Source organism: Montipora foliosa, chromosome 7 (genome assembly GCF_036669935.1).
Source record: "Montipora foliosa isolate CH-2021 chromosome 7, ASM3666993v2, whole genome shotgun sequence".
NCBI classification, from domain to species: domain Eukaryota; kingdom Metazoa; phylum Cnidaria; class Anthozoa; order Scleractinia; family Acroporidae; genus Montipora; species Montipora foliosa.
Genome location: NC_090875.1, coordinates 20,874,861 through 20,887,360, shown reverse-complemented (window position 1 = coordinate 20,887,360; position 12,500 = coordinate 20,874,861). Strand labels below are relative to the sequence as shown.

The 12,500-nt window shown below is 38.9% G+C and overlaps 1 long non-coding RNA gene across 6 annotated transcripts in view; it reads right to left on the bottom strand.

Annotated features, from left to right (window-relative positions):
- The window catches only part of LOC138011291 (uncharacterized), a 22,226-nt gene that overhangs the window by 4,221 nt on the left and 5,505 nt on the right, over positions 1-12,500 (bottom strand). For 3 of the 6 annotated variants that reach the window (XR_011124678.1, XR_011124681.1, XR_011124679.1), the window contains exons 3-8: positions 9,708-10,264; positions 6,693-6,835; positions 5,959-6,191; positions 5,238-5,313; positions 1,968-2,110; positions 1,234-1,466 (exon numbers count right to left, since the gene is read on the bottom strand). This is a non-coding gene — a long non-coding RNA (uncharacterized lncRNA). The remainder of the gene's footprint in view (positions 1-1,233; positions 1,467-1,967; positions 2,111-5,237; positions 5,314-5,958; positions 6,192-6,692; positions 6,836-9,707; positions 10,265-12,500) is intronic. The other 3 variants (XR_011124683.1, XR_011124680.1, XR_011124682.1) reach the window with 2 other exon arrangements.

Genomic DNA, 12,500 nt, shown 5'->3' with positions numbered 1-12,500 from the left:
ATAGCTTTATTTTGGATATTTGACCCTGTTTGTTCGAGCTGTCCCATGGGCTTTTGTATGGAAGAATACACAGAAGTCGCTAATATACTTTATTGATACAAACTACAATCGTGTCTTTAGGTGTCAGATGATGATAACTATCAGAAAGCACTCTCCTTATAAGTCCCACTCTTATAGTAGAATGCTACAAAAGGTAAAGTTTCTGCATACGAGCCAGAAGGCAGTGTGGCCATCAGGCCGGAGCTTATCCCAGTTTCCATGGCATGGAGTGCCTTTTCAAGACGTGTGCCTGTGCACACAAAACAAACCTTAAATTATTCCTTTTGAGCAATACAATTCATCTGTTTTGTTATTTAAAGAATTACGTCAAAGCTGTGCTTCCTGTTCTGCAAAACGTAGCCTGAACCGCGTACCGACAGAACAAACTTGTCCTTGATGGATGAAGTCGCAATGATTAAATGAGTAACTTGAGGAAGTTATATCTCGCGAACAAGCTCGGTGACCTATTTATTTAATTGCACATTTCGAGTCACCATAATGCAGGGAATAATCGAGAAAAGTTTAAGGAAAATCTTGCAACATCTTCTACTACTAAGGAATCACCTTAAGTGTTATTAACGACACAACTGAATTATTTAAGACGGCTGCGCCCAGTAAAGTTGTAAGTGATTCTAATAATTCGTTTTCCTGATGCAAACACTCATTAAAACAGCTTTTCCCATGGCTTAAATTAATTTCGAGTCAATCCTGCCATGAACGCGTTTACTGCAACAAGAGATGAACCAAGTACTTCACTGCTGCCTTGATGCTGCCAGTTCTGCTCGTCCGCACAAGTCAAAAAGCTCGTAGAGAGTTGCTCATGTAAATTTTGAAGTCCTATGATCTTGCGTCACTGGTTAAGCAATGACAATAGGTGACGTTAACGATATCTCCTCTACACTGAGTCGAAAATACTATATCCAGATGGGGAAAAAAAGGCTTTTCCCTCTTCCTTATGATTTTTCTACATGTTCTTATTTCAGAGTGGGAAGAGACAAGACGACATCAAAATCCCAATAACAAGGTTAAGTTAACCTTGAGGTTTTCAAAAAGCAGACTCCAAAATTAAACATGGTCAGCTCCAAACGAAAAAAAAGTGAATTCTTCTGAAGTTTAAACTTTTCTCCTTTAATTAACAGAACAATAGTAAGTTAAAAGCTAAACTTGACGTATAACCCATTTGAAAATTCTTACCGTTGAGTCAATGATCCTGCCATGAACATGTTGACAGCAAAAAGAGATGAACCAAGTAATTCACTTCTGCTTGGCCGCACAAGTTAAAAAGCTGACAAAGAGTTGCTCATGTTAACTGTGAGTTCCCATGATGTAGTTTCACTGGTTTAGCAGGGTTCAGCAGCACTTCCTCCAACCACAGTCAACTCGTCCCTGCACTCACTGTACGCACATCAGAACACCTGATACTGTTTCTAATAAAAATAATTGATATAATAATCATTAAAGTAAGTATAATATTTATGCTAATTAATGCACTTGAATGTTTGTCACGCCGTTTGCGTCTTAATTTGGATGCATAGTTCTGGTTTCGATAAAGACAGCAATCAATAAGCCTGCGAGCAGGCACTCCGAGGGACTGGGGCTGGGGTTGAATGATCATTCGATCTCCCACGCAGCCCCAGTCCCTCGGAGAGCCGTGCAAGCATAGTCACGCCTCCCCTCCCCCTCTATCTGCAACCTCGTTCCCAGGGCTTCTCCCTCATGTGGGGGCGGGGCAATAAAAAAACGCCCCTCCCCCAAATGAGGGAGAAGCCCTGGGAACGAGGTTGCAGATAGAGGAGGAGGGGAATCGTGACTATATATGCTTGCACGGCATTATTGATTGCCGTCTTTATCGAAACCAGAACTATGCATCCAAATTAAGACGCAAACAGCGTGACAAACAAACAAGCGCATTGCTTGAAATTACTTACTTGGCGTTTGTATGCTTCGACACACATCCTCAGAAGTGACTGTTAACTAATTGTTGCTAAATTCTCTCTCCAACAGCACTTCCTCCAACCACAGTCAACTTGTCCCTGCACTGTACACACATCGATATCGGAACGCCTTTTAACTGCAATAAATGATATATTTCATATTTAAGTTTTTATTTTAATTATTTATGTACATTTTGTATTTTTACTGGGTTGCCGTAGGGCAATTCCAGTCGGAAATTGGGTGGCATTTGTTCGGTATTCTTTTTTTTTCCCGTGTCGGTAAAAGTCTTGCCTGTCACTCCCCTGCTAAGTGGTATCTTTGTGCATAGAGCCTTCTGCTCGTATTTTCTTAGGATCGAGAGGGTAGTTGAAATGCGTAGATTTCTCTGGTGGACACAGTAGAATGATAAACTTAACCGGCAATGGCGTCGAAAGTCATGCAACGGGAATGGCGTTTTAATGGCTCTTTGAACAAAATATACCCTTATGAAGTTCAATAATGGCAAGTCAATTGGATACTGAACAAGACAGACGGTGGAATCTTACAAGCGATGAGTAATGGACTTCGACAACAATCTGTCGCCCGTCAAGCCGAAATCAAAGTGAGGTGCATTTCTAATTTTACCAAGTGTGCTGTTATGTAGAACACTGAAACCAAATGGAAAATTCTCTGGTAACTTATGGGTTCAAAGACAGAACAAATCGAACACGTTAAGTGGATCTGTGATCAACTCTGCACAGTCTTCAGTAAAAACATAATTGGAAATGTGACAGACAAGAATTATTTGAAAGAAAGCTTGTCGTCTATTTTGTGCTTCATTATTCAAGGAAAAGGTTTTTCATGGAAACCGTTTGATCCTGAACTTTTAATTTGGTGTAATATTGCACATATTTGACACAACTGAGTTTTTTTCTCTTCACGCACGCAATGAAATAGCAAGGGGTTTCTGCCTCTAATAGCAAATATGTTGTTTGTTTCAAAAAATTGTTCGCTGGAATAGGTGGCTTTTATGAATTCATCATGTTTTATAATATGCGAGCTTAACTGGATAGTTTTTATGGCAATAGTAAAGCATTTTCGTGTCAAAATGAGGTTAGTGTCTTTCTGTTGTGCTAACTTAATTAAATATAAATATACATTCAGCCTCGTGAGTTTGTTATTCTCGTGAACCAGCAATGGCCTCGAAAGTCATTGCAATGCAAATGGCGTTTTAGTGCATCTTTTATGTTGCTTGTTTCAATAAAATGTTTCGCTGGAAAAGGATTCTGTGATATTTTCTGCCTTTGTGAATTATAATATCGTACTGTGTATTGAATTTTCGAGCTCAAGGTTGAAATGTGATACGGGAGGACATTTTTAGTATTGCTCTGTCAGCAGGAAAGGTTCACGAAAATAAGCAGGTCTGTTGGTTGAGTTTCAACAAAATGAGCCGCAAAATCAGCAAAAAATTGTGACGCCGATGAATAATAAAGTAGCTGCTATTTCCAAAATGACAGAATTACCTGGTGATAAATAACCTTGTCTTGGAGAGTAAATTTTTGACTTAGAAGAAACAATGGTCAACCTAAAGGGTTTGGGCGATTGTGATCTTTGTTTTGACTTCGCTCATTTATTGTCAAACTTTTTAACACTTGACAGAAAAAGAAACTTACGAAAACCCGGTATCTTGCCATCATTTGACGCGGACGCTTCACTGTTTGGCGAGTAAACATGCCGCAGTAACTTAATCATGGTGCCCCCTGAATTCCGGCCATGTCACTTTCGATTTTGCGATTTATTTCTGCAGCCAAAATTGAACGTAGCAAAAATCAATTATCAACATGTCAGCCCAACAGCCAATGTTTCTCACTTCCCATTTATTTTCTTCAATCTTTCTGGGTTTAATACTTTGCTAGTAACCACATGTCTTCTCAGGCTATTTACCCAAGACTTCTACCATGGCACTACAATGATAGACAATACCAAAACAATATCGTGCACTGTTAGAGCTACATATTACGCAAGGATAACTTGAATCTCCTGGAAGACAACACACAGCTCAGTTGACATTTTATATGGAATAAATCGCTGTGTTACTTCACTACCACACGTAAGCAATGCGTGTCTATTTTTTCCAAAGAGGACAGGAATTTCTTCTTTTTGACAAATAATTAATAGACCGGTAGCCAGCTTTTTAACCTCAGAAAAGGATCTTTTTAGTCGTACGAACATGTGAGGACATGCGAGCCAAAGGGCCTCTGCTGGTATCACTTCTGGGTGACCCCTTAAATGGTCTTAATGACCCCCCAACTTGAAAAAAAGTTGCCTGGGACGGTGCACGAACCACAGTTCGTACTATTTGCTCTTCGCTATTCGGGTTTTCCAGACACCCGCCATAGAACAAACGTTAAATTATTCCTTTTGAGCAATACAATTCACCTGTTTTGTTATTTAAAGAATTACGTCAAAGCTGTGCTTCCTGTTCTGCAAAACGTATAGCCTGAACCGATAGAACAAACTAGTCCTTGATAGATGAAGTCGCAATGATTAAATGAGTAACTTGAGGAAGTTATATCTTGCGAACGAGCTCGGTGACCTATTTATTTAATTGCACACTTCGAGTCACCATAATGTAGGGAACAATCGAGAAAAGTTTAAGGAAAATCTTACAACATCTTCTATTACTAAGGAATCACCTTAACTGTTATTAACGACACAACTGAATTATTTAAGACGGCTGCGCCCAGTAAAGTTGTAAGTGATTCTAATAATTCGTTTTCCTGATGCAAACACTCATTAAAACAGTTTTTCCCATGGCTTAAATTAATTTCGAGTCAATCCTGCCATGAATGCGTTTACTGCAACAAGAGATGAACCAAGTACTTCACTGCTGCCTTGATGCTGCCAGTTCTGCTCGTCCGCACAAGTCAAAAAGCTCGTAGAGAGTTGCTCATGTAAATTTTGAAGTCCCATGATCTTGCGTCACTGGTTAAGCAATGACAATAGGTGACGTTAACGATATCTCCTCTACACTGAGTCGAAAATACTATATCCAGATGGGGAAAAAAGGCTTTTCCCTCTTCCTTATGATTTTTCTACATGTTATTTCAGAGTGGGAAGAGACAAGGCAGTATCAAAATTCCAATAATAAGGTTAAGTTAACCTTAACGTACCCAGGAAGTGTTCTCTAAAACTTCCAAAAATTGGTAAGCTCCAAACAATAAGGACATAAATACATCAGAAGTTTCAACTTATTTGTTTTATAAGGCAAATACGTGAGTTACCTTCTTGAGGTCAAAACCGAAACTCAAGGTTAATTAACTGTGAGTTCCCACGATGTAGCTTCGCTGGTTTAGCAGGCTTTAAAAAGGAACAGGAGACAAGAAGTTTGGAACAAGACACCGGTGAAAGTAATCATGTGGAGAGAGAGAGAGAGACCCCCAACGGAACCCAACGGAACACAACTTTAGGGATGTCACTTCCTTAACATAGTGGAAAATGGATTATTACTGGCACGCATGACAAAGCACTTCAAGCAGTGAAAAATGAATTATACTACGCCACGGACGATATTTTCCTTACACTCTTTCACAAATTATCCACCCAAAAAATTCAATCCTCTTTCGAGATTGACGATAAAATAATCTTAAGTACACAGTCGAAATACCATAACTGGATAGGGAAAACAACTCCTTTATGCCAATTACATTTCCAGTAATTAGAAGTTACTCTAAGTAGTTACAAGTACTAACATGCTTTTCCTTAATAAATTTTTCCACATGTATTTAGTTTAAGGTTGGAAGAGACAGGGGCAACATCAAAATCCCAATAACAAGGTTAAGTTAACCTTGAGGTTTTCAAAAAGCAGACTCCAAAATTAAACATGGTCAGCTCCAAACGAAAAAAAGTGAATTCTTCTGAAGTTTAAACTTTTCTCCTTTAATTAACAGAACAATAGTAAGTTAAAAGCTAAACTTGACGTATAACCCATTTGAAAATTCTTACCGTTGAGTCCATGATCCTGCCATGAACATGTTGACAGCAAAAAGAGATGAACCAAGTAATTCACTTCTCCTTGTCCGCACAAGTTAAAAAGCTGACAAAGAGTTGCTAATATTAACTGTGAATTCCCATGATGTAGCTTCACTGGTTTAGCAGGGTTCAGCAGCACTTCCTCCAACCACAGTCAACTCGTCCCTGCACTCACTGTACGCACATCGGAACACCTGATACTGTTTCTAATAAAAATAATTGATATAATAATCATTAAAGTAAGTATAATATTTATGCTAATTAATGCACTTGAATGTTTGTCACGCCGTTTGCGTCTTAATTTGGATGCATAGTTCTGGTTTCAATAAAGACAGCAATCAATAAGCCTGCGAGCAGGCACTCCGAGGGACTGGGGCTGGGGTTGAATGATCATTCAATCTCCCACGCAGCCCCAGTCCCTCGGAGAGCCGTGCAAGCATAGTCACGCTTCCCCTCCCCCTCTATCTGCAACCTCGTTCCCAGGGCTTCTCCCTCATGTGGGGGCGGGGCAATAAAAAAACGCCCCTCCCCCAAATGAGGGAGAAGCCCTGGGAACGAGGTTGCAGATAGAGGGGGAGGGGAATCGTGACTATATATGCTTGCACGGCATTATTGATTGCCGTCTTTATCGAAACCAGAACTATTCATCCAAATTAAGACGCAAACAGCGTGACAAACAAACAAGCGCATTGCTTGAAATTACTTACTTGGCGTTTGTATGCTTCGACACACATCCTCAGAAGTGACTGTTAACTAATTGTTGCTAAATTCTCTCTCTGACAGCACTTCCTCCAACCACAGTCAACTCGTCCCTGCACTGTACACACATCGATATCGGAACGCCTTTTAACTGCAATAAATGATATATTTCATATTTAAGTTTTTATTTTAATTATTTATGTACATTTTGTATTTTTACTGGGTTGCTGCAGGGCAATCCCAGTGTGAAATTGGGTGGCATTTGTTCGGTATTCTTTTTTTTTCCCGTGTCGGTAAAAGTCTTGCCTGTCACTCCCTTGCTAAGTGGTATCTTTGTGCATAGAGCCTTCTGCTCGTATTTTCTTAGGATCGAGAGGGTAGTTGAAATGAGTAGATTTCTCTGGTGGACACAGTAGAATGATAAACTTAACCGGCAATGGCGTCGAAAGTCATGTAACGCGAACGGCGTTTTAGTGGATCTTTGAACAAAATATACCCTTATGAAGTTCAATAATGGGAAGTCAATTGGATACTGAACAAGACAGGCGGTGGAATCTTACAAGCGACGAGTAATGGACTTCGACAACAATCTGTCGCCCGTCCAGCCGAAATCAAAGTGAGGTGCATTTCTAATTTTACCAAGCTAAGTGTGCTGTTATGTAGAACACTGAAACCAAATGGAAGATTCTCTGGTAACTTATGGGTTCAACAAAGACAGAACAAATCGAACACCTTAAGTGGATCTGTGATCACCTCTGCACAGTCTTCAGTAAAAACATAATTGGAAATGTGACAGCTTTATTATTCAAGGAAAAGGTTCTTCATGGAAACGGTTTGATCCTGAACTTTTAATTTGGTGTAATATTGCACATATTTGACACAACTGAGTTTTTTTCTCTTCACGCACGCAATGAAATAGGAAGGGGTTTTTGCCTCTAATAGCAAATATGTTGTTTGTTTCAAAAAATTGTTCGCTGAAAATGGTGGCTTTTATGAATTCATCATGTTTTATAATATGCGAGCTTAACTGGATAGTTTTTATGGCAATAGTAAAGCATTTGTGTCAAAATGAGGTTAGTGTCTTTCTGTTGTGCTAACTTAATTAAATATAAATATACATTCTGCCTCGTGAGTTTGTTATTCTCGTTAACCAGCAATGGCCTCGAAAGTCATTGCAATGCAAATGGCGTTTTAGTGCATCTTTTATGTTGCTTGTTTCAATAAAATGTTTCGCTGGAAAAGGATTCTGTGATATTTTCTGCCTTTGTGAATTATAATATCATAATGTGTATTGAATTTTCGAGCTCAAGGTTGAAATGTGATACGGGAGGACATTTTTAGTATTGCTCTGTCAGCAGGAAAGGTTCACGAAAATAAGCAGGTCTGTTGGAAGCTTGCTTGAGTTTCAACAAAATGAGCCGCAAAATCAGCAAAAAATTGTGACGCCGATGAATAATAAAGTAGCTGCTATTTCCAAAATGACGGAATTACCTGGTGATAAATAACCTCGTCTTAGAGAGTAAATTTTAGACTAAGCAGAAACAATGGTCAACCTAAAGGGTTTGGGCGATTGTGATCTTTGTTTTGACTTCATTTATTGTCAAGCTTTATAACACTTGACAGAAAAAGAAACTTACGAAAACCGGGTATCTTGCCATCATTTGACGCGGACGCTTCACTGTTTGGCGAGTAAACATGCCGCAGTAACTTAATCATGGCACCCCCTGAATTCCGGCCATGTCACTTTCGATTTTGCGATTTATTTCTGCAGCCAAAATTGAACGTAGCAAAAATCAATTATCAACATGTCAGCCCAAAAGCCAATGTTTCTCACTTCCCATTTATTTTCTTCAATCTTTCTGGGTTCAATACTTTGCTAGTAACCACATGTCTTCTCAGGCTATTTACCCAAGACTTCTACCATGGCACTACAATGATAGACAATACCAAAACAATATCGTGTACTGTTAGAGCTTAACATATTACGCAAGGATAACTTGAATCTCCTGGAAGACAACACACAGCTCAGTTGACATTCTATATGGAATAAATCGCTGTGTTACTTCACTACCACGCGTAAGCAATGCCTGTCTCTTTTTTCCAAAGAGGACAGGAATTTCTTCTTTTTGACAAATAATAGGCCGGTAGCCAGCTTTTTACCTCAGAAAAGGATCTTTTTAGTCGTACGAACATGTGAGGACATGCGAACCAAAGGGCCTCTGCTGGTATGACTTCTGGGTGACCCCTTAATTAAATGGTCTTAATGACCCCCCGAGTTGACAAATAGTTGCCTGGGACGGTGCACGAACCACAGGCAACCCAGTGTACTATCAAGGAGGGTCTAGTTTAATCTATAAAAAATTGTCTGCGCCCGAAACTAACCTAATACTATGTTTCTAATAAAAATAATAATAATTAAAATAATTATAGTTATTATAATAATTTGAATTATAATTATACTAATTATGTTAATTATAATAATTATAATAAAATTTTTAAGGGGGGCAGCCTCGTTTCCAGGGCTTCTCCCTCAGAAGGGGGCAGGGCGGTCAAAAAAAAGCCCCGCCACCAAATGAGGGAGAAGCCCTGGGAACGAGGTTGCAGATAGAGGGGGAGCGGAATCGTGACTTTGCTTGCACGGCATTATTGATTGCCGTCTTTATCGAAACCAGAACTATGCATCAAACGGCGTGACAAAAACATGGAAGGGCATTGTTTGAAATTACTTACTTGGCGTTCGTATCCTTTGACATACATCCTCAGAAGTGACTGTAACTAATTGTTAATTCATTAATCAATTATTGTTAATAAGTAGTTACTTAATAGGTTACATATTAAAAAGTTTAAATTCGTAGTAAACGGTCACTTCTGAGGATGTATGTCGAAGCATTGGAAACGTCATGCAAATAATTTCAATCAGTGCGCTTGTTTATACTTTAATGTTTGTCACCGCTGCTTTTTTTTATTATTCTTTGTCTTGCGCGAAATTAATAGAACTACTCCTCTCAAAATGGACAGGTTACCTTAGTTGTTGTTGTCGGATATGGATAGTTCTCGCTGTTCATTTCACTCCGAGGGGTGTTTCGCCTTTAACTGTAACTACTCGGCTTAGTTTGCGGCAAAGAAAGCTTTCATATCTCGGGAGATCTTCAACAAGGAAATAGTCTCCTTTTCTACGATTAACGCGTGGATTTTACGCACTTCTCTTTTATCTCCTCAACAATATTTACGTTCTGTAGGAAATGTCCTCGGCAGTTGGTTCTCCTTCCCCATCTGCGTCCACGACCTCTTGTACTTGTTGTTTGCATCTTTGGCCGCTCTGCGCCTTTTACTCGATGTTGCATTGAGACTAACTTCTCTGACAGCTACGAGCTGGGGTATCGTTATTTCGCTGTTCGTGTTTTCCTCGTACTTCATCTTTTTGTCTTGTCGGTCTTAATTCTTCCTCATTGTCGTCTTGTGATGTTTCCTTTCTTCGTATTAAGCGTGATCCCATGACCAGTCATTTGTCCAAATGCGCTTGCAGAAATAGTTTCTTTTTAGTGGGTTTACTTGCAGGAGTTTTGCCCGACCACGAACCCTGCAAGTAGTTAACGACGGTTTCGTGAGAGCTAATTCGCATAAGCAGTGTTTAATTTCTTGTTTTTCTTTATTTTCTTTGGCATAGTCTTCAATATTAGAACGTATACAGAGGAGGACCTCAAGAATGATCCTGAAATCTGACAGTGATTATAAAACTCGCTAATTTGAGATCTCTTCAACAACGACGCTTTATGGCTGATGTTACTTTTTATACAAGGTTTAAATGGTTATCTGAACTTGGAAATTATTAATTATTAGTGATCATCACATTCTTAAAAGGTATCACTGTTTGAACTAAGGAAAAAATTTGCAAAGGCGTCCAATTTTAAATTTTCATATTTCAATACCAAAGGTGGAACTTTGGCGGAATAGTTTACCTTTCAATGTTCGTTCCAGCTGCAACCTTATTTCATGATTTAAACGAAAAATCAGGAAATTCCAAGGTTAACGGCGAACTCATGTAACTACTCAGAAGTTTGCCTTTATTTAGCTGTTTGATTTTATTTACCTCAAGTTTCATTAGTAGATTTATAGCATTTTGTTTATTTGTGGTGGTTCGCCCAGTATGGACTCTATCGCTCTTTTATGTTTCCTCCAATGGCTCGATCTTCTACATTTGTTTGCCTTGTTCTAGTTTTTCCTGTCAATACTTTTTACAATATTTATTTATTTATTTATTACAATATTTATTTTAAAGTATTATATTTGTTTTAGTCTCTGTTTTGTAAAATAATAAAAAATAAAGAGTCTACAACGCACAATACTAAATGACTTTGGCTTTAAAACGTTTAAGACTTGAGCGAAAGCCTCAACAACGGGAAGAAGAAGGACTTGGACAGTGTGTCATCTGGGTGAGCTTGGCTTTCATGCTTTCATGCTTTCGCCCAGTTGAGCGACTGTAGTCGAATCATCGTTGCACTTAGTTTAACGTGTGGGTTTTTGGACTTTAAATCCTTCCTCCTATTATAGCAAGTGTCCCTTAGAACTACACCCTTATGAAACTGTATTATCGTTTAATGGTGTTTATCTTTTCCTGGTGAGGTACCCTTTTCAATTAGCACCCACACTATGATCACATCGCCCAGTGTTGAAAAGTTAGAATGCGAGAATATACTCACCTGAACAATTGTACCAAAAGAAGTTTTCCTCTAAACAAATTTCCTGTAATATTACCAAGTTATCAAACGTTATTTTGTCCTCCACTCTTACCAAGAAATTACTTTAAATCACAGGTACTTTTGTTTACCATCATATATATATTTTTTTTCCCGCAAAAAAGCGTTTGCACTGGAAATAAATGAATTTCATAATCGCTATTTTTTTTGCTTCAAATTACCCGGGCGCCACCATCTTGAATAATTGTGACAATTAATATTACTAATAAGTGTTATTAACGACACAACTGATTTCAAAGTTGTAAGCGATTCTACTAGTAATAATTCATACGAGCTAACTGTCCCGGATTATCCGGGAGTCTCCCGGATACGGAACGAATCTCCCGGTTTCCCGTACGGGTCATTAAATCTCCCTGATAAAAACGACTGTGAACCTTTTACAGACGTTTCTCCATTCTAGACTCAAATTGCATCCCCAAGTTTTAAAAAAAATCGATTTTTTCAAACTCGTTTCATTGTTTCTTAATGCACTTGAAGCTTCATCTCTGAGTTCCAAACACGTTTTAATAGAACTAAACAAAATGACTTCCTTTAGCTATCATAGCCATATAACCGATTGTTTGATTGGATCTCCGATTAACCAATAAAAATTCTTGACGTAAGTACCCCGTTTTCCCGCAAATTCACAATGGTGGCAGAATATTCTTGTATTCTGAAGGAGCTACTGGGGGATGGGTGGGTGCGTTTAAAGGGGGGGAGAGGAGGGGAGGGGGAGTGGGTAGGTTGAGGGAGGGGTGGGGAGACCGGCTGGAAAAAATCTCCAGATTTTAGATTTCCATAGGTTGGCATCTTTTATAATTCGTTTTTTCAGATGCAAACACTCGTTAAAAAAGTTTTCCCGAAGCTTAAATTTATTTCTCGTAGCAATAGAGAATCTCCAGGCCTGAAAGGAAAAGCAGTGGAACCTATAAGAAAAGTGCTTTCTGATAGTTAACTTCTGACACTTAACGACGCGATTGTAATACGTATCAAATAAGGTATTTAGTAGCGACTTCCGTCGATTATTACGTAAGAAAACCCACGCGACAGCTCCAACAAACAGGGCCAAATAACCGAAAC